This window comes from Triturus cristatus, chromosome 4_2 (genome assembly GCF_964204655.1).
Source record: "Triturus cristatus chromosome 4_2, aTriCri1.1, whole genome shotgun sequence".
NCBI classification, from domain to species: Eukaryota; Metazoa; Chordata; class Amphibia; order Caudata; family Salamandridae; genus Triturus; species Triturus cristatus.
The window spans coordinates 660,116,260-660,139,801 of record NC_140586.1 but is presented as its reverse complement, the minus strand read 5'-3'; the positions used below and the strand labels follow the sequence as shown (position 1 = coordinate 660,139,801).

The 23,542-nt window shown below is 41.6% G+C and overlaps 1 protein-coding gene across 2 annotated transcripts in view; it reads right to left on the bottom strand.

Moving 5' to 3' along the window:
* Positions 1 to 23,542, bottom strand: part of KANK4 (KN motif and ankyrin repeat domains 4) — a 692,064-nt gene that overhangs the window by 385,573 nt on the left and 282,949 nt on the right. For both annotated transcript variants that reach the window (XR_014960662.1, XM_085602436.1), the window contains exon 3: positions 17,008 to 17,126. The gene's annotated coding sequence lies outside the window, so the exon portion shown is untranslated. The remainder of the gene's footprint in view (positions 1 to 17,007; positions 17,127 to 23,542) is intronic.

Sequence of the window (23,542 nt, the reverse complement as noted above, 5' to 3'; positions counted from 1 at the left end):
CTACCCATCCTTTGTTCTAGATTCACATCTCTTCTATGATATTTCCACCTACTGCACTGTATTTCTATCCCCTTAAGGTAAGTGCAAGTTTCTGATATATTCCCTTCTTCATTGTCTCTGCTAGGCAGTTCAGGCTCAAGACTCTACACCTCTATTCATATGCCTTCAGTTGTAACTATATATGGTCTAGACATTGGACACTCAAGTTATAACCATAGTGATAAAAATGACAGCCCCCTGATGAAGGCATTCCCGCCGAAACGTGCATAGTGTCTATACACCGTCAGTTTCTGTGCCCATATATTGTCCTATTATATCATGAATTAATGGCAATCTGTATTACAGTCTAATGGATTGACAATTATCTAAAATCATCAATAATGTATATGAATAATCTTTGTATTTATTAATGTACAGGAAAATAGAATTGTGAATTATGCTTTTAATGCACTGAAAATTACTATTATTTAAAAAAATCTTTTTATTGATAAAATTTTTTAAAAAAATTGTAATAAGAATACATGAAGTCTCTCAAATGATTCAATGAATTTTAATCTCATGTAACTGTTGTATGCCTGTACGTCTTTTGTTTATTGTCTCTTGCCCAAGTCTGTTTTTTAACTAGTAGACCTGACATGTACCATCTAACTAGTCCTTAAATATGTATTTATCCTCTGAACGTGCGGTTTTTAGAATTGGGAACCATGTGCTAGGTAAGGGCAAAATAGGGCCATCTCAATGTATTTTGGCAACATAGGTAAAGTACAATACTCAATTTCCTCGTATGGTCCTCCAGACCTGGGGCAAAATAAAGCCGGGTTGCATGATGTATCCCCCATCACCCGCAAGGTAAATCTTAAATATGTGCCGATGTGACCCCTGTGTGGCATTGGCCATGCCTCAATGTTTTATTCAGTGGAAATACACTATCCTTTGTGGCTGTGGGTTTAGTCTCTGCGTCTCATCATTCACGACTCGTCCTAATGCCCTGTCAGATAACCAGAAACTTTCAGGTCATTATATGACATGCCTTTGTGCTATGACATGCAGCCCCTCAGGTTTCACATTCAGAATGTCTGGCATAAGTCTTAGTAGCATTGACTCTCACAGATTCTCTAACTACTTTACGTTAGTTTTTCAATCACAGCTTTTTCACAATGTTTGGGATACTTCAAATGTCATGTCCATAAGGACACACACTCTATTTCTGCGCTTCTTTAATGAAGTTGAACTTGGCACTAAAATGCCAGACCACTCCCCCGTGTGGTACTCTACTGGTCACTCCCCTGTAGATTCATGTGTGTCCTGTCATTTTGTCATTTCTTAATATAGTTTACCATTATCAGACTAGTTCTGAGGATATTTACCTGTGTCATCAATGAACTCTACTAGAATTATCTGACAAATCATGTATAGTGTGCCCTATTTTCATTGGCTTCTAAAGAGTACAATCTTTCTTTTATAAATGTCTCCCTGAATTTTCATAAAACTGAGTTCGAGTTTATAGGCCTCCACTTGCTGACCTACTTTCAGTTTTACTTTTTAGAAACTGGAGTACATCTCCTCGCCTCCAGTCCTCTGGTACCAAGTGTATCTGCAGCCAGTAGTAAAAGGCGGTTGTCTGTGGCTGATAAATCACTTTTTTTCCTTGGCATCCTAAAATATATATCCCAGATCACCTGTTATGTTATCCACCTCTAGTTTTGAAAATTTAAGAATCTCTCTTCTATAAAATGGTATGTGTTCACTATGGCATGCTTCTTTTTTTAAGTTCAAAAGGTAACTTTATTGGTAAAAAATAAAGGTGTCGATACATAATTCACATTGTTAAGGTCAAATCAGTACAATACAATGTATTACATTAGAGAAGAACCAATGAATTGGATTGGTAAGTACAAGAACGGAAAACAAAACAATATAAATGGAGCAACATAAAAAACCATGTAATAACAAATAAGCTAGGAACGTTTAAGGGAATCAAGGGGGTTTAAGAACTTCTTGTTGAGGTGGTTTCAGATGAGAATGACGACTGGCACACACATCTAAGTACAATGTAACAGGAGACCACAGATCCAGACGTTTCGGTGCCAAATATAAAGGATAAACAAAAGAGGTGTCTAAACTGTGATTATGGCAAACAGCGTACCACCATGCTTTGTAGGAAAGTTTTGTGAAATCTTTCCAATTAACAGTAATTTGCTGAAAAGCAACCGCAAGCAATAAATCAATAATTTTAACATTGAGTGTAATTTTCTCCCAACAAGATGAGAGACTACCTAGGAAAACATGGGTCATGGAAAAAGAAATGTTGGTTCCAAAAATTAAATTAACTTGGGACCATACTTGTTCCCAAAAATGGTATACAGTTGGGCATAAAAATAACATATGTAATAAATCTGCATTTGAAGAAGAACATGTTTAACAAGTATCTGGTACATTCGTAAATCTTTTGCTTAGGACATTCGGTGTGAATAAAAGTCTATTATAAACGAAGAATAACGTTTGTACTATGTTAGCTGCTCTAGAGGATTTACGTATCTTAATCCATAAATTGTTCCAAGACACTGGCCAAGATACTACTAAATCCCTTTCCCATGGAGTTTAGAGGTCAGCTTAATTATGGGAGTGGATACAATCTGTGGTTTGCGTGAGAAAGAAAGGTATTCAGAAAAAGAGAAAGAGGATAAAAAAAGACGCTCAACTGTAGTCCATAAAGGGCAGTCATCTGAGGGACTAAGTAACCAAAGAGAAGCTTGGCGTAAAAGAAATGCCTTGTGATATGCCTTGAAGTCAGGAAAGTTGATCCCCTCCTTCTATTTTAGGTCGTGTCAGTTTGAGTAGTGACATTCGGGACTTCTTTTTATTCCATAAGAAGGAAGAGAGGGTTGAATTAACTTTCTTAAAGAGTTTAATGGGGATAGACACCGGGATATTAGAGATGACATATAATATTATATGTGGTAAATAAAATAAATATTACCGGACTGAATTTCATGCGGAATCTTAAATTAAAGTAAAATAGCTCAAAATAACGAGAGGCAGAATCCGTGGTATAAGAGGTTTCTAATGGGCTTTATTCCATTCAAAATGGCCGACTCGAGTCGCGGCCCTCAGGTTCCGTCACCACGAAGGTTCAGGAAGTGAAGTACAATAATTTATTAACAGACATGTATTTTTATAATAAGTACATTACAATGAAACGAATGTAGAAGGCGTAACATTTGATAAGAAAAATGACGTAACAGTGACATAATCGAAACTAGGCGTAATAAGGAATAAAAGAAACATGATTGGTTAGAATTATCAGGCATAGGTGGATCTATAAGATAATACTTGGCATAGATGCCCGCGCGGCAGCATGACGTGTAATTGACGTGCAACTAGGGGGTGAAGGGGACTTGACATTTAGCTCTACATGTGGAGACGAGAAGTCTGGGGTCAAGTCATCCTAATCCCAAATCATATCTAACATCCTATGTTTAAAGAACTATGTTATCCACAAGGAAGGACTCTCGGACAGAATCTATTCTATACTGACTGTGTGCGTGTACAAGCGTCTAAGTGTCTATATGAGATGCGAGGGGCAGAAAACTTTCCATGGCAACAGGGCTATGAATCACTTGCAGGAGGACGGAAAGACTGAGTCCTTTGCTTGTGAGCTAAAGGAAATGTTTACCTAAATCACTGGACAGGAATGCATCGGCTGAAGAGCAAAATAGATAATTCGAAGGTGAAATACAACTTCTTGGCAGACAGGCGAAAACTGGCCGAGGCAGGCACCGTTAGCTGCACAGGGAGTAGGACAAAGTTCATGGATACAGATGCGAGCTCAAGCTGAAGCTGTCAGAGACAGAGAGCAGGGAAAGGCTTTGAGGACAGAATCGGGCCTACTCGCCTGAACTGTAAAAATGGAGTAACTTAGCCATATAAAGTCGGTGGCCTTTCATACTTAGGAATCGAATATCCAGCCCATTGATGGCGGATCTGACAGAGAACATGTTGATGGTAGACACACATATGTTTGCGTCTTAGAAACTGGAACTGGAGGGAACATACATGTACTTGTAACATGCATATAAAACCGTTGGGGTCCAAGATAGGGGACATAACTGATCAGGAAAATCCACATTTCCACATTCCCTCCTTGTCCCCTTCTTGCCCTTCACGAGACATCAATCTTCATCATTCCATTGATTTGCTCATGGAGCATCATTTCTTCTTCTTTCTTCTTCCGGGATCTTGAGCCAAAACCTTGATGTGGAATACACGATGTGGCACACAGACCACAAATCGCTGGTCCACATTGCAGGCATAGACAACAACTGAAGAGCATAAGAAGGCCAATACCTAGGAAGGATAGAACTCTCCATCCCCAGGCTGATATCACACTCCAAAACCACCCGGACCACGTCCAAGTGCCTGGATTCTCGTGTATCTGGCTTACAATCTTATGAAGGCGTGTTATAGCTTTATATACAGATGGCGAATTTTCTGGTATGAAAATGCAGCAGCTGGATCCGATGACCCTACAAGCTCCGCCCCTATCGGCCAGGATGACGTCAAGGACAAGACGATTCTGGAGAACAACAATTCTCATCACTGATTGTTCCTCTGTCAGATTGCCTAGGGCGGCTATAGTCTCGTTTACTACAGCTTCAAGAGTCTTGGTGAGTCTGCGTATCAGCTTACTATTTGATATAGTACCTATATAGGGAAAGATACCTTTATTGAAATCTACATACTTGTCCCATGCTGTCTCAGTATAATCGACAACTGGGAGATCTCTTTTCTCTCTATTGTGTACTAAATGAACATTTCGATAATAATCAGGGGGAGCTAGGAAAACAGGTGGCAGAAGGAATGCTATATAACAGGTACCATCCCAATCTAGAGGCAGACGCATATATGCCGTCTGACCACATATAAAGTAAGAATGGCGAGAAGCTCTAAATGAAGATTTGCCTTGATCACTATATTCTACTGTAGTAACGCATTGGCTATGGCCCATATGTATGGAACCAACTTTTCTTACACATAATTCACCCTTAACTGGAAATACTGACATAGTGGGCAAAATTAGTTCAACTTCGGATTTGACATTCAAAATCATAAGATTAGGTGTAAAATTACCTAATTTATACACTTCATTTTCTAGATCAGTTCCTGTTCTACTGAGGTGACCCTCCTTATTAGGGTGACAGACTTTGAATAAAACTAGATTCAGATTTCCCCATATCCAATGTTGTTGATAAACTGCTGTGTCTGGGTCTATGGAATTTAATAAACTAAACCATGCTCCACAGGAGCCATTGTGTGTGAACGGATGTGGAAAGAAAGGCAGAACTCCTTTGTTATTCTGATAGGGAGGGAGTCGGCCACACACCCAACAATTGGTCGCATTACTAGTCTGATGGGAATGATGTAACATACTAATGAATGTGTTATTGCGCAGCGCAAGTCTATAAGATAATTCATGTGGCGGTAGGTCACTAAAAGAATGTTCATCAGTTATATTGAGAACACGTTTAGAAACAGGATAATACATATGCAACAATATACTTGCAATAACTATTAAAAAACTCAAGGAAAACAAAATTAATAAAGTCACAATACAGTGGTTACGCAGTAATTTACAATAAGCATGTCGTTTCATTATGATTCTGGACTCTACATGATTCAGACCTAAGGGATACATGTCGGGACAGATTCAACCGCTTCACCTTGGAGAGGACTTAAACAATCAAATCGTCCGACAGTTTAGATCTGGACCTGAGTTTCTGTTTATAGCACTGAGAGTCATTTTGTTCAACAAAAGGAAGTTTTGAATCAGTCTGTGAGGGAGTGCAGGGCACAGTGTCTATATCTGAAGGTAGTCCATGAAATTTTTTTATATGGGTGGAATGCACCCATCCTTTCCGTCCTTCGATCTTCACAGCTGTTCTGGTCGTCAGCAGGACCTGCTTAGGCAACTTCCACCTAGGATCCAATTGGCTTTTCCTATCAAAATTCCGAACCAGGACAAAGTCCCCGGGGACCACGTCATGGGGTTTCGCCTCAGTGTTGTCGGGAAAGGCTGCAGCTACCTGTGAACGAGAAGATTGTAGTGCAGACATCAAGGAAGCCAGGTAATCTGTCAGCATATTACAGTAAACATCAGTTATTTTACGTGGTATAGGCGTCCCCCACATATTCGGCGGTCTACCAAAGATCACCTCATACGGGGATAGCCCTGTTCTAGAGTGTGCTACCATTCTCATGTAAAAGAGTGCAACTGGTAATGCTACTATCCAGTCGACACCTTTCTCTCTACATATTTTGGACAGTCTGATTTTCAGTGTCTGGTTATGTCTTTCTACGAGACCTGCTGCTTCGGGGTGTCGGACACAGTGGAATTTCCACTGATATCCCAACAAAAGTGAGACATGTTTCATTAATTCGGATGAGAAAGGCTGACCGTTGTCTGAATATACAACACGTGGTAAACCGTACCGTGGGAAGAATTCTCGAACTAGCTGCTTGGCAGTAGTCGGGGCAGTGTAATCTGATACGGGATACGCCTCTGTCCAACGAGAGAGAGCGCAGACAACTACGAGGACATATTTGAATCCTCGACAACGTTCCATCTGAATATAATCCATCTGGAGGACTTCAAAAGGATGGTCAGGAGGCTGAAATCCACCCTGCTCTACGGGAACACTCTTTCCTGGATTAAACTGACAACATATCATACAGGTACGAACTTTTTGTTTAGCTGCTGCTCGTAAATGTTTGTTGAACCAAATGTGCTGAATGCTGTCTAGCATAGCCTTCTCTCCTAAATGTGCTGGACTGTGAACTGTAGCTATAATGGCTTGAACCATGGAATCGGGGAGAAACCATACAGATTTCTCCTTCGTCATCCATCCTTGGTCTGTCTGGATCCCTCCTAGTTCAGTCCATTTCTTTATTTCTTCTGCTGTGGCATGTGTCTGTATGTCAATTACGTCAAGTGCGGGATCCTTAATTGTCATACACTGTGTTGGTGTCTGAACTATTGGCTTTGTCATGTCTAATGTGCGATTCTGAGCAGTCTGTTTAGCTGTTCTGTCAGCTAAATCATTGCCTTGAGAAATGGTATCAGTAACCTTCGTGTGTGCTTTACATTTCATAATCGATATAGCAGTGGGTAGATGTATTGCGTCTAACAAGGCATGAATGAGGGGTCCGTGCTGAATGTGAGCACCATGGGACGTTAGATAACCTCTCTCTCGCCACAGCACGCCGAAGTCGTGTACAACTCCGAATGCATAACGTGAGTCAGTGTATACATTAACTTTCTTATTTGTGGCTTGAATACAGGCTTTTGTTAGAGCAATAAGTTCTGCTGCTTGGGCTGACAAAGTATCTATACAATTTGTCTCAATAACTTCAGTGTCTGTTGTGACTGCATACGCGGCCACTAAATCTCCTGTATTTGTTCTCATGCACGATCCGTCTACATACAACGTCAGGTCTGGATCTAACAATGGAACGTCTGTCAAGTCTTGTCTAGGTTTCGTCTTTATTTCAATGATTTCAACACAATCATGAGCTAGTGGGTCTGTTCCAATTACAGGTAATAGTGTAGCAGGATTCAATGTATTACACCGTCGGATCTCTATGTGTGGTTGAAACAATGTCAGTTCATAACCGGTAAGTCTTGCTATGGTCAAGTGTTGCGTTTGTGTTGGGTTCACAAGAACCTCTACTGCATGTGGTACTTGAACTGTCAATGGGTGTCCTAAAACTATGGCATCGCTTTGTCTGATTGCTAAAGCTGTCGCTGCCACTGATTTCAGGCATGCAGGCAAAGCCTGAGCTACGGGATCTAATGTACTGGAAAAATAAGCACATGGCTTGCGTGATCCTGCTTGATCCTGAGTGAGTACTGACAAGGCAGTACCTTCGCGTTCTGTAACAAAGAGTGTAAAAGGTTTGCTATAACATGGTGTTGCTAAAACAGGTGCTTGACATAGAGCTTTCTTTAAGCTCTCAAAAGCTAGTGTGTGTTCCTGAGTCCAAGGGAGGACAGTCGACGTGGCTGCCTCCTGTGTTGTCAACTGAATGAGTGGCTTCGCTAGAAATGCATATTGGGGAATCCACTGTCTACAGTATGAAGTGAGGCCTATAAAAGCCCGCACTTCCTTTTGCGTCTGCGGTATTGGCATGTTTGCAATTAACTGAATGCGATCAGGTGTAAGCTGCCTTCCCTCCTTGGACAGCGAGTGACCAAGATAAATAACTCGCTGAACACAGAATTGCAGCTTAGAAGGGGACACCTTGTGCCCCTTGTCGGCTAGGAAATGTAAAACTGTCAGAGAAGCTTTTTCACATTCTGGCTCGCTTCTCGCGGTGATCAGCAGATCATCGACATATTGAAGCAGTGCAGTATTGACTGGCATGTGGATACTGTCAAGTTCTCGTTTCAGTGCTTGGCTGTAGATGCTGGGGCTTTCTGTAAATCCTTGGGGAGCGCGTGAGAATTTAAAGCTGCGCCCATTTAAACTGAATCCGAACAAGTATTGGCTTTCCGGATCTATTGGGACGCTGAAAAAAGCATTCTTGAGATCAATTACAGTAAAGAATGTTGCTTCGGAATCAATTGCTGTCAACAATGATGATATATCAGGGACCACAGGGAATTGTGGTACAATACACTTGTTTAGTTCACGCAAATCAATAACCAATCGGTATACTGGCGGAGCAGTAGGATCAGTTCGTTTAAGAATCGGAATTATCGGTGAATTACATACATTGGAGTCTGTTTCTACAACTACTCCCTGGGCAATTAGCTCATCAATGATTTTCAACAAAGCCACTACAGCATCATGCGGTAACTTGTATTGTCGCATTCGTGGTAGTACCACTCCTGCTTTTAATGTAACTCGATAGGGTGTAATGTTCATGCAGCCAACATCCGTAGGGCCTTGTGCCCATAGATGTACTGGTAAAATCTGTAGTCGGGGATCCATGTCTCTAGACACATAGTGACCTTTAAAATCACGCAAAAACAACCTTACTCCTTCCGGAGAACAACATATTATGGCTCCTAGTGCTTTCAGAGTTTTAATTCCTAACAAATTTTCTGGGCATGATTTAGTAAGCAATAAATCTGTAGTTCGTGTCAAAGGTCCTATCGTAAGTGGTAGAGGCTGTGATACTTCATTAACAATAGGTTTTCCTGAAAAACCAAGGGAAACATTTTGAGAGCCTGAGAGGGGTGCCCCTGGAACTTCACTACGTTTTATGGTTGTTCGACTTGCCCCTGTATCGAGTAAGAATTTTCTATCTTGACCTAATAATTCACTATGTACATAAGGTCCTTCTTGATCTACCGGAATCTCGATAAGCGGTAAGTCAACTTCCCTCTCTAGGCTGGTTCATGCGTAACGCTGATACTCAGGGTATTCATACTGTGCAATCTGATACATTTGTTGTGTTGTGGTTTGTGTGGCAGTAGTAGGCAACGGTGGTGCAGCTGGCACAAACTGTATGGGTTGCTGTGAGGCTGGCATAGACTGTTGCTGAACTGGCACGGACTGTCCATGCTGCATAGCTCCTTTTTCATTCTGATCTTGTCTAACTAATCGTGGTCTCTCTTTTGCAATACCTGTAGCTATATTTCGTTTCAGGACTTGACAATCATGTACATAATGGCCTAGTTGTTTACAGTAATTGCAGGTTCCCTTTACAGGAACTGCAGAATCACCAGAATGTGTCACACCCTTTTTGTGACCATCTGCTGGTACTGTCTGAGAAACTAGCATTTTCATTTTTGTATCCTTCATGCGTCTATGCTCGTGTTCTTGTTCATCCCTAATTCTATTGTGATGATACTGTAACATTTGTAGCATTTGCGACGGAGTGTTACTTTGCCAGGTACTCTCGAATTTCAATATTCTATTCTTCACTGGAGGCAGTGCATTTTCTACCAATTTTGTCACAAATAAATGTGGATATGAGTCACTACTTGCTTTTATACCACTATTTATACCAAAACATTTTTCAAATCGAGCATAATAATCGCTTGTGTCTTCATCTTGCTTTTGTTTACAGGCTGTGATTGCACCCCAATCTTCCTTTTTTGTAGTTAATAAACGTGGCAGTACCTGTACTAGTAAACCTGGTAATAGTTTAACTTTATCCCCGAGCCCTGAACCTGCAGTTCGGCCCCTTTCTTCCTCTGCTAATGCTGTCCAGTCTATCTTTTGGTCTCCCACTTCCCACTCTTTTTCTTTCAGTTTTTCATATATGCCAGCAGGCAAAAGCACTTTTAATATTGTCATAATATCAGGAAAGGTGTACTCTCCCATCAGTAACATGTCTTTAATTTCTCGGTGGAAACCCGCTGGGTCTTTGTCATGACTGGGCACTACTTTTTTCATTTCTAATAATTCCATTTTTGATATGGGTGTGTAAACAAATACACGGTGAAACTCATTGTCTTCGCCTTTTATTGGGTGCACTTCCCGTAAAGGATTTTGTCTATCCATGAAGTACGGTGCTCTTTCTCTGGGGGGCAGGGAGAGAGAATCTGGATTTACAAAAAGGACGTACTGCTTACGTGACACTAATATCTCTTTAATTAGCTTGTTACTAGAACCTTTCCATCTGTACGTGAGTAGTTCCGTTAATATATCAGGTAAAGGACCAGGATCAGCATGTTGGCTCTTATATAATATGAGGAGTTGCTGAATCATATAGATTCCAGCTAAACGTTGTTCATCTGTACTGAGGTTGAGAAACGTGTGTGCTACGGTCTCATCACCGTATTTTTCAGGACTAACAATCCAGTGAACGGCTGATCTGGCTAATTCTTGCTCATCCATGGAATCGAGGAGGTGGTAACCTCTTCGTTCTCGTAGTATTTTATCTGCGGCTTGAAACGAATGTTCAGGAGACTTCAGATTTATTACAGGCGTTGGATACGTTCTGCTATTATTTGGACATACAGAATGTATTGGATCAGAAAAACATCTAGTATTTTCACAAGATCTTCCTCTGCCTACATAGGCTATGGTCTCTGACTGTCTTGCAGAATTCCCTGATTCGGACACTTCATCTTGCTCAAACTCGTCTATTCCCAATCTCTCTTCATGAATACGCTCTATTTCTTTACGTATTTTTCGGCACATGGCTATTATACAATTTTGCTTATCGTGTCTCCCTTCTGATATATTCTGACTCCATCTTGTAAGAATAAGCATTGCATTCCGGTCTACCCCCGGACGATCTTGATTTCTGATCACACAGTTTACTTAACAGTTCCCCTTGTATCTCTACTTTCTGGAATTCCATAGCTCTGTTAATACATCCTGGATCTCGTCCTGTTTGAACAAAATGATATATGTTATCTAGATGCGTAGCCATCCCTGGTAACCTTGCTAAATACTCTGCGGCTCGTCTGATACGTAATGATGCCAGGACCATTTCGTCCTCTTTACCAACCACCGGGTCATATCTACAATTTACAAGAAGTTCCTTAAGCGTACGTTCATTTACGAACTTAGGTGTACGTGAATGTGCTGACTCTTGAAAAACAAGTTTATTTATTCTAGGTGGTGTAAAAATACTGCTAGCACCTCCCGTGGCCCCATCTGGGGCGTCGGGTGTGAAAGGGTTCGTCGAACGTGATACAGCAACTATGGGTGTCGATACCCCTGTAGAGTCGACTGCGGAGACAGATGCGGAAACAGATGTGCTTGCCGGAGCTTGCATCGGGACTTGCTGTTGCACGGGGACAGATACCTGATCCTGACGTTGAATCCCTCCGCCAGACGGTCTATGTGGTGTGGCGTTAGCATACTCGGGGGCTGCATCGTCTAGATATGAGGAAAGAAAAACATCTTCTGCGGTTCTGGGATGCCCCTTTGGATGTACCTTAATTGGAAATAACGGGGGTGGCAAGTCTTTTGGCACCTCCGTAACAGCCTTAGGTAGTCCTTCGGCTAGAAGGGGATACATACCATTCATAAGAGCATTTCTTTGTCTATTTACTTGTTCTGATTTCACTCGGATACCTTCCTCAATTAATAGATTTTCTTGAACTTTATTTGAACTTTCTTTACTCCTCTCTTCTTGTCTACGTGCTTTTTCTGTTCGTCTATGAGATTCTTTACGCCATAACTCAACGGCGTCTTTCTGTGACTGTCTGACCTTTCTTTTCCATAACTCTTCCTCCACTTTCATGATGCACTCTGCATCCCAGGTTCCCGCTATGGGCCACCTTTGACTTTCCGGTAATCCTTTGGTATAATCTACCCATAGATCAAGAAACAATATGGCATCTAAGCCATGTTTATGGTACATGAAATGTCCTGGAGTGTCTCTAGGAGGAATAGGAACTGCTTCTTCAAGCACCCCTTTTCTGGTAGTAATCTGTCTTAACTTCGAGAAGAGCGGCATATTGACAACTGATCTGATACTTACTCTTGAACTTACTTAATACGAGAAACACAATAATGAACAGTGAACAATGAACAGTCATTCATACCACAATATGCAAGACATTTTCTGAATACTTTAAACATTAAACATTAAACATTATAACAATGATCGACAATGATGACAGTCTGCCTAACTAATCACCACGCTGAATTCTTGACAATAACTGAATACTTCGGAATACTTGATATACTGCTAAACAGTACATATACACTGCTAAACAGTGCAGACCGGATTTGTGTACCCAAATCCGTCTTGACCGGCACAACCTATGTGCGCGTCAACACGCCTCCTCGGCGATGGTACTCACCGAGTAGCTCCTTGAAACGGAAGGCCTCAGAGAATGGACAGGACTCGATAACTGCGGACATCGGACCCTCTGGACGTCGGAATTTCGGAAAACCTGGCGGGCCTCTGTATACCTCGGATCTTGCTCTCTCAGCTAGGCTCTGGTCGGGATACTTCGCACTTCTCACCGCCTCGTCTGGGTTGATCGCAGCCTCAGTCGCCCCCGCTTGACCGGAGGGAGCTTACAGGAAATCCTGCTGGTACGCGTTTATGGTCCGTCCAGCTGTGGCAGGAGACCGGGCCTGCAACGCACCGCCGGCGCGTGAGATGAGAAAGTGTCCCTGTTCGGGCGCCATTATGTGGTAAATAAAATAAATATTACCGGACTGAATTTCATGCGGAATCTTAAATTAAAGTAAAATAGCTCAAAATAACGAGAGGCAGAATCCGTGGTATAAGAGGTTTCTAATGGGCTTTATTCCATTCAAAATGGCCGACTCGAGTCGCGGCCCTCAGGTTCCGTCACCACGAAGGTTCAGGAAGTGAAGTACAATAATTTATTAACAGACATGTATTTTTATAATAAGTACATTACAATGAAACGAATGTAGAAGGCGTAACATTTGATAAGAAAAATGACGTAACAGTGACATAATCGAAACTAGGCGTAATAAGGAATAAAAGAAACATGATTGGTTAGAATTATCAGGCATAGGTGGATCTATAAGATAATACTTGGCATAGATGCGCGCGCGGCAGCATGACGTGTAATTGACGTGCAACTAGGGGGTGAAGGGGACTTGACATTTAGCTCTACATGTGGAGACGAGAAGTCTGGGGTCAAGTCATCCTAATCCCAAATCATATCTAACATCCTATGTTTAAAGAACTATGTTATCCACAAGGAAGGACTCTCGGACAGAATCTATTCTATACTGACTGTGTGCGTGTACAAGCGTCTAAGTGTCTATATGAGATGCGAGGGGCAGAAAACTTTCCATGGCAACAGGGCTATGAATCACTTGCAGGAGGACGGAAAGACTGAGTCCTTTGCTTGTGAGCTAAAGGAAATGTTTACCTAAATCACTGGACAGGAATGCATCGGCTGAAGAGCAAAATAGATAATTCGAAGGTGAAATACAACTTCTTGGCAGACAGGCGAAAACTGGCCGAGGCAGGCACCGTTAGCTGCACAGGGAGTAGGACAAAGTTCATGGATACAGATGCGAGCTCAAGCTGAAGCTGTCAGAGACAGAGAGCAGGGAAAGGCTTTGAGGACAGAATCGGGCCTACTCGCCTGAACTGTAAAAATGGAGTAACTTAGCCATATAAAGTCGGTGGCCTTTCATACTTAGGAATCGAATATCCAGCCCATTGATGGCGGATCTGACAGAGAACATGTTGATGGTAGACACACATATGTTTGCGTCTTAGAAACTGGAACTGGAGGGAACATACATGTACTTGTAACATGCATATAAAACCGTTGGGGTCCAAGATAGGGGACATAACTGATCAGGAAAATCCACATTTCCACAGCAACAACATCATTTTTATAGTGTCTAGGCGGCCCCACCAGGATAAGTAAAGAGGGTGCCATTTAGTAGTTAAATCCGAAATCTTTTGTATGCATTTATTCATACATAAAGCAACTGTATCAGATATGGAAGAAGTGACATGTAGACCTAAGTATTTAATGTGATTGGGACTCCAAGTAAAATTAGAAGCACTAAAATCCGATTTAAAAGTGAACTTTTTAAAATGTAGGATTTCACACGTATCTTCGTTCAATTTGTATCCAGAAATAAGAGAGTAAGCTAGTACTTCCGCCAAAAGCCGCAAGTTTGATATGGGAATTGGGAGTTTGAAAGCCATGTAAATTTGGGTTCTGACGTAGTTTAGAAAGAAAAGGTTCCAATGCCAGGTTAAAAAGGAGAGGGGAAAGAGGGCAACCTTGACGCACTCGCCTCCGTAAATCAAAAAAGGTGGAGACAAACCCATTTGCGCCAACAGCCGCCCGAGGGTTAGAGTAGAGAAGAGGAATCAGGGATATAAATTTAGGGCCGAAGCCAAACCAATTAAGGGTATGGAACAAATAATTCCACTCAACTCTATCAAACGCCTTTTCAGCATCTAATGTTATCGCCGCAAGGGAATAGTTTAGACAAGAGGACTTAGATAAAACATTAAAAAGGAGTCGTGTGTTATCAGTAATGAATCTACCTTTGACGAATCCAGATTGCTCTTTTCCTAACAGATCAGGTAAGAAGGAATCTAATCAAATGGCCAATGCTTTAGCAAAGATGTTATAGTCGATATTGACCAAGGATATAGGCCTATAATTCTTACAATGTTTAGAATCCTTGCCAGGCTTAGGGATGAGACAGATATGTGCTTCTGAGAAAGAGCCTGAGGAACTACCCAGCGTGTTGAAAGAAATAAGTAAGGAGTGTAACTTGGGCAATAAAAGTTTAGAGAAATGTTGGTAAAATTCTACAGTGAAACCCTCCGGTCCTGGGGCTTTGTCTTTTTAAAGATGTTGCAAAGCTGCTAATAATTCTAAATCTAACTCAAGGGAGGAAAAATCAGGTATATTATGTGGAGATTTCTGGATGGTGGAGACAAAATAGGAAAGAGAGACATTAGAAGGTTGTGTTTCAGAAGTGTATAGTGATTTATAAAAAAGGGAAAACTCATTCAAAATCTCAGTGTCTTTAAATTTTAAAACTGATTGAGTATCATAAATAGATTCAATATTTAACTTATTGTGTTTAACTTTCAAATAGTTGGCCAGTATTTTCCCAGCTTTATTCTTCCCCCCATAAAATTTGGCACTGGATTTTAACAAATATAATGAGGCATTTTCCGTTGATTTTTTATTAAATTGTAATTTGGCATTTATGAGGGCGGTGAGACAATCTTTCGAGGTTGAGGTGTAATAAGTATGTTCCAAACGCTTAATGTCCTGAAGGAGATCTTTAGTGAGCTTACGGGAAGTTTTCCGTTTTGAGGCAACAAAGCCTATTATGAAATCCCTTGCTGAGGCCTTGAAAGCATCCCATACCATGACATGAGGCATAGAAGGGGTTTGATTTAATTCAAAGAACTATTAAAATGCCATCTTCTAGGACCAACGGCTAGAGGAAGGATATCCAGGCCAATTGAAACTGGGGCGTGATCTGACAATAAAATAGGGCCAATCTCAGCACTGGTAAGAGTTTGCGAGATATTGTGTGAGACAAATATATATATAGTCAATTCTTGACTGAGTGTGGTCAGAAGGGGAATAAAAAGTATATTCTCTGGTAGTTGGATTGCAAAGACACCAGACATCCAGAAGTTTATGTTGGGAGATAGCATGCACAAAGGACTTGTGTACTTTGTTAGGAACAAAGGAGACTTTGGAGTTTCTGTCAAGAAACGAATCAAAAATTTGATTACAATCGCCAGCTAAAATAAAATTATCGTCTATACAATGTGTAATTTGTTTAGCCAACGTGGGCCAAAAAAAGGGTACACCACCTGTAGGGGCATAAACATTTTAAAGAGAAACAGGAACCCCCTTCAAAGATAATTTGACGTTAACCCATCTACCATCCTTATCTGACTCTTGAGATATAAATGAAAATGAAAGGGACTTATGGCATAGTATCATTACTCCATTTCGTCTCCCATCCACTGGGGAAAAGAAAATCTCCCCTACCCATCCCCTCTTTAACTTTATTGACTCTGGGGCAGAGAGATGAGTTTCTTGCAAAAAAACAATATCAGCATCTAATTTAGCCAAGTGAGTCAACACCCTCTGCCTCTTGATGGGAGAGTGTAAACCTTTAACGTTGCATGTAATCAACTTTAATAACATAAGTAATGATAAAGAAAATGAACCAAAGTTGTCAAATATAAATCCAATTCATTAAGATGACTATAAAAAGTGTGAAAGAAGGAAAATAGATTGAAAAGAATAGATGCAATGTTAGAGTGAAGTGAGATAAAGATATCAAGTAACCAGGAGAAAGAACAAGAAAAGAAGATAGGAAGGAAAAAAAGGAAGAGACCAAGTAGATAAGCAATAAGAAGACAAAAAAGTAAGAAAAATAACAATTGTAATGATCTTAATATCAACAAAAGTGAAAAGATAGAAAGGGATGAGCAAACAAAAGACACCATCAGAAGAGAAGATACGAATCAATGTAACAAAACAGAGAACAAAAAAGACTACAGCCAACAAATCAAAAATAAGACATGAAGGTAACATACCTACAAAGGGAAGACTCAAAAATATACGAGAGGGGGATGAAACCACTTGGAGAGGGCCACAAATCCGGGGGCAGCCAAACGGAGGATCAAGGAGACATCACGATAAGGGATTATAAAATCTGTGAAGGTGACAAGTAAAAAAATAAGGTTAAATAAAAAAAAAAGAGGAGATTGGAACAAACATTGAATCAAATATTAATAAAAACAGCATCAATGAAGATAAACAAACTTGGGCGAGAGACAGAACTTTATAGAAACAACAAGTATGACAAAAAACTATCTAAAATCCATTATAAAAGAGCAGGATACTATAAGAGAGGCAACAGAAACTGAGGAACCTATGAAAAGAAAAACTGTTATCATGTATTAGAAGAGGTCGAGGGTCCAGAAAAATCCATGACATTTGTTTTGCAAGAATTAATGAAGCTTTGTAGACGCGTCGGATCTTCATACGTCGTTGTTCTGTTATTATACGTAACCTTAAAAAGACACGGATGAAAAAGGCCATAACGAGCTCCCATGCAACGTAGATCAGCTCTCATGCCAAGGAAAGCCTTGCGTCTATTTGCAGTAGCTTTAGCATAATCCTGCATGAAGAATAAAGATGAGCCTGACCATGTAATTCTTGGGGAAGCTTTGACCGCAGAAAGAACCTTCAACAAATCAGTATACTCCAGGACATATAAAATGACTCCTCTTGATCTTTGTGGAGACGAAACATGAGATGGAAGACGTCCCAGCCAATGAGCTCTTTGGATGTTCAGTAAAGTTCCATCAGGCAAATGAAGAAGCTTAGGAAGAAAAGATTTGGAAAAGGTGATTGGGTCAGACCCTTCAAGACCTTCTCCCAGGCCATAAATGCATAGGTTGTTTTGTCTATTGCGATTTTCAAGATCCTCAACCTGTTTCTGAAGCAAGCATACCTGAGAATTTAGTTGAGAGACTGTAACGCAAGATTCTTTTAAAGAAGCAACAGTGTTCTCAACCGCGGAGACCCTCATATCCATTTGAGACCAGTTATCTGTGAGAGTTTGCAGTTTAGTGTTAGTCTCTTCCATAAAAGGTCGAAGGGCTCTGATCTCCTCAAGCAGAAGCTCCATAGAGACAGGTGAAGCAGACTTAGGCGGTGAGGGAGGGTCTTTTTTAAGGCGTTTAGAGATAAATTTCCCAGGGGCGCCAGAGGGAGGATCCATACTTGTCTCAAGGCACTGAGAGGTAGATGATAGAGAGTCTTTAAATTTGGAGAATTCGGTACAAATTTTGGAATTTTTTATGAAGATGTGCTTCTTGGAAGAGGGAGGATGAGTCAGCCTTATTCTGCCCATATAACGCTAACCGTAAAAAGATTCTTCCTCCAATAAAACCTCCAAGAGATATAGAAAGGTACTTCCTGAGAGGACGTGTTGAAGGTCGCAAAATGGCCGCTCAGATACAAGAGTCACAAAATCCTCACCAAAAGTATCAACAGCAGCAAGTTATCCTGAAGAGCTCAAAACGCCAGACGATGCCACAATCCTATAGAACTGCCAGTGTACAGAGCCATTAACATAAGGAGCCAATTCTCAGTCAGCTATGTGAAGAGTAGGGCGATGTAATTACTGATAGATCTGACGGAGCATCTCAAAATGGGTGCCAAACCTCAGCACCTCAGAGCATACAAAACTTACACAGGAGCGCTGTGCAGCAACAAACCTCAGTGCCATAGAAAGAGAATAAGCATAGGACAGGGGTGAAAAAAAGTCCTGGGAACATCAGGAGACACTTAGTGAAGGGTATCGTTGCATTTGGAGATAGAGCGCGATCGAGGCAAATTTTCAAAATGGCGGCCGCGGGAGAAAGCGACCGATGCGTTGCAAATGATTTAAAATAAAGATACTTGCTGGGAATATTGAAATACGCCAAAGACAACAACTTTGTCAGCCAATCTTCATAACTGCATATCCGTCTTCACATTTCGGCGAAACGGGTAAAAAGCATGATGTCTCCGTAATCCGCCGGAGAGCTTTACTCGTGGACCGCCAGCTCCATTGGGCGTCAAGCCACGCCCCCCATGGCATGCTTCTTACTACTCTCATTTTACTGTGAACATACATAAATTGTTTCACTTGCAGGCAGTTGTTTGCAAGCATATCAGTCAAAGAGTTCAGTCTTTCCCATTCCCCTGCCTCACAGTTTAGGGCCACATTTATTAAACTTTAGCTCAACGCAGGGCAGCAAGCAAAGCTATGGTGCTGCGTTGCAGGAAAGGGAGAGGGCAAAAAGGCTCCATAATGACAAAGATATTGAGCATTTTTGCTCTCGCCTCATGCTAGCTCACTGTCTGCAGCATAGCACCAATGCAGGCAAGCTTTCATCATAGTGTAAGGGTACCTGCAGTACAGGAAGGATTGCTCTTTGTGCAGGGAAGCACACCTTCCTGCATAAAACCAATCCTTAGAGGCATGTTCCTCTTTCTATGTGTGCTGAAGAATGCAGCACAAGTGGAAAGAGAAAATAATGAGGAGAAATATAGATATTTCTCCTCGTTATGACTCACTTGGGAAGGCTTAGCATTTTGACGCATTCTCAGATTTACAATTCTTTCTAAAACTGTGCATTTGGCCAAAATCCATGGGTGGATGCATGGGAACACCCATGCTCCAGTCATGGAATGACTCCCAAATTGAAATGTAACACATCCCAGGACAAGCAGCTGCCTTACATTAAATGTCTTTACAAAGCCACACAAGGTCATGCAAATATGACCTTGCCTGGCTTCATAAATATGGGCCCCAGTCTCCTTGTCTTCCTTATAGTGGAATCTCTCGCTCTTAATAGAAGGCAATAATTTTCCTCTCTTTTTCTTCTGTATCCAGTGAGTACCACTGTGGATCTTTTCCTATTTAGATTTTCTTTGCCCTTTTATATTGTTTCGATGCAAATCTTTTTAGAATCATGTTTCATGTCAACAAACAGTACCCTGAGGCAAGAGTGAGAAAAGTCTATTCTGCATTACGCATCCATGCACACAATGTGCATAATTTAATCTGTACTAGCTGTCTGGGGACTATACAATTCACAGAGGCCAGTATCTCTCTACATGGATATTTTTGTCATTGACGATCCCTTTGAGATATTACATACATACTAAAACTGCAGGCATTCTCTACAAAAAAGAAGAGATCTGCTGTAGGAAATCCATATTTTCTGCAAAGCCACACTGGATTGTTCACCCTTTGCTGAACGCTATATTTGTGCTGTAGTCCTGCTAACCAGTAGGAAAGTGTCTGTTCCCCCCCCCTTTTAAAATGGTCAAGTGGGGCATGCTTCAAATTGTTATACTTTACTTGCCTATAAGACCCTAGTACATGGTACAAAATCTACCCAGACTCTGGGGGTTAAATGCCACTAATGCACTGTGGCACCTGTTGTGCCATCCACTACAGTGGCATTGCAAACATGGCTTCAGTCCTTCTCTAACAGTTCACCATCCACTGCCCTGCTATGCGCTGCATCCCATAACACGATAACTGCATCTCAATAGTCATCATGTACAAAATCCTTCCAACCACTCATCCTGCATGGTATAACCTGTCACCCATATATGCAACATCTTCAGCACCCCACATAGGGGTAGTAAGCATTATATCAATGCTGCACTACTATACAATACATTGTAGCTTGACTGCAACAGGGTAGAAACAGAAATTTGTCTTGTGAAAGCAATCACTTTGACAGGTAAAAACCTTCTTTGTAAATATTATTATGTCACCTCAGTGGTGCATGGTATTTAAAATATAGAAATGTAATGTTAACATGTTCTTAGAGTGACTAGCACCCAAAGGTTATTTTTAATGTGGCAGGCCTAGCTGTCATATGTAGAAAACCATAGCACAGTTTAAAATATATCTCAGGAAAGGGAGCAGCTAAAAAAATTATCAAACACCTATTTTTTATAGTTATTATAAATCCAATTCAATCGTGAAGTCAGATTTTTAATAAATATTACGGAAAGGTAATTTTTAGAGAGTTACCTTTTGACTTCCTTAAGTCCCCGACAGGGCCGGATTGGGAACCAAAACCGGCCTTGACAAAGTGCTCAGCCGCCCGCCCCCCTGAGGGGTTGGGGTGCGGCCGAGCTCTTTGCCAGGGCTGGTTTTCGGCTGATTTTGTTACAGGGCCGATTTTGCAGCTGCGCTGCAAAAACGGTCCTGTAACAAAAACGGCCCACATGGGCCCAAAACCAGCCCCCTCCCGTGCGGCGCACCGGGGGATTGCCAGGTGCCCGCTACGCCCAGTCCGGCCCTGGTTCCAGAGGGCTATTTTGCATTAGCTCTCTACCTTCTCCCAGCCAGAAATTAACCATAAATAAGTGTAAATAAGTGTGAAATGCCTCACAGGAGCAAACAGTAGGCTAACCTGTATGGGTGCTACAATGTCAAATGCAGCTTGAGTGTCAAGTCCTGCTTGACAGGTCTGCTGGGGGTACTTGGGGCACACTTTAAAGGGGAGGGAACAGGATGCCAAGACAGTCCTTGTGAATCCACTGTCTGGTTACTGAGAGACTCAGCTTTAGCCCTACCAGACTTCTGTCTCTGGGTGTATATAAAACCCCTTGGGGCACATTTGAAAGGGAGAGAACCGGATGCCGTGACAATTCAGGAAGATCAACTTCTGGTTGCTAAAGAACTCTGCTTTTGTCATATCAGACTTCTGTCTCTGGGTTTACTTTGGGTACAGTGGCGGCCTCAAACTGGATTTAGTATTGGATGCCGGAGGACTCTAGGATCCCCATATCACACTCCTCAGACACACACCGAGCCCTCAGAGCCAAAGTTTAGTGTGGCCGAAGACATTTATCATCTTGAAAATGCCCAAAGTAGGGAGGGTTGGCCATGGGAACTGTTACCCCATTGGTTAGGCCATCACTAGGAGTCATTCCACCCACAAGCTAAAGTCAGGCATAAATGTAGCACCACCAAGCACCCACTTCAGTACACTTACTGGACTTGCGGAAGATCAGATGAGGACTGGGCCTGCTGTCTATGACCTGAATGGAGAACTGAAGGACTGGACTTGCTCCCTCTTGTACCCAGGACAAAGAAATAGACTCAAGTAAATATAATACTAACCACTGGTTCAGACTCCAGGGATACAACAAGCTGGATGTCATTTGGAGATAGTCAGGGATCACAGCTGTGACCTCTAGCTTGCTCCCTGCTACTACTCCTGGCACTTCCTTGCGACCCCTGGCCTCAGAGGGAGCAAAACTATTGCATCCTCTGAGGCCAGAGGTCACAAAGGAAGTGCCAGGAGTAGCAGGGAGGACGCTAGAGGTCACAGTTGCGACCCCCGACTACCTCCAAATGACATCCATGACAATAGGCTACAAGACGCTTTTTGCTGGAAGTACCCAGCTGATAAGTGGTAACTGGACGGACATGAACCGGACCCTGCTGTTGGCCTCTGCCTGGCACCCTATAAGTCTCTAAGTGCCTCCCCTGAGGTGCTGGGGGGCTTAAGAAGTGCACACCTGTGGTGGATTAGGACTTAAAGGACTAAGGGCCTGGGTTTTGAGTTCGGAATATGGGTTATTTTGTCACAAACATTAAGGATATCTCATCTGCCATATTACAAATGCCATTGGATATAATACATTTGTATTACGGCAGACAGGATATCTCTCATGTTGTTGATGGAGTAATCCGTCCACTGCACTATAAATCAGGCTTTAAGTCAGAAGATACAATCTTTGTCAAGGATGAACCTGGTTGGTGTATCTGACCCATGCTCCATTGTAGCCAGCCTCAAATTGTGCCTATGTCCCATCTACCCCAATCATTGACCAATATTGGTTAATTTAATGACTTTAAGGGTTCACCCGTCACAAATAATAATTCAATTTCTCACATCTGCCATTAATAATGTTTATTTGCCTGGGCACTTTATCTTTTTGGTGAGTACTGTGTAATGGCATGAAGGGCATTGGTCAGTTCATCATGCATCTTGCAGCAAGCAGAGACGGGACTGCATGCTTCCTAAATATAAACTGATAAAGCAAAGCAGACAGAACCTTTATCGGTAGAAAATTGATGGCTGCGGTATTATCCGATAAGGTAGTAACAGTCTAACTCTCAAACCCAAGATATCACTGCGTATCACTGTCTTTCACGACAAGGGCATAAAAAAACTTGCAATGTAACCTGTCTGGTTCAGCAGTGAATCATCATCAGCTTCAAATATATACATCTACTGCAGTTGCCTTGGAAGATGTGCCTGTCGTGAAAGAAGGCTGGCATTACCAATTTGCATTACACTAGTGTGCAAGGCGTGTTAGCAAGATGAAGTCAAATGGTCAGATATTTAAATGGTGGCCGTGGCTATCATGTGAACAAGTGAACACCAATATATTAACATGGTATTCGAGCATAAGAACAATGTAGCACCCAATTGCTAAGTTCCCTCTATTTACTATGTCTATGCTTCACTTTCATTTACGTAAAATATGTAATGTGTCCGACTGATGCACTCGGATTTGAAAATAATTTGCGCTTTG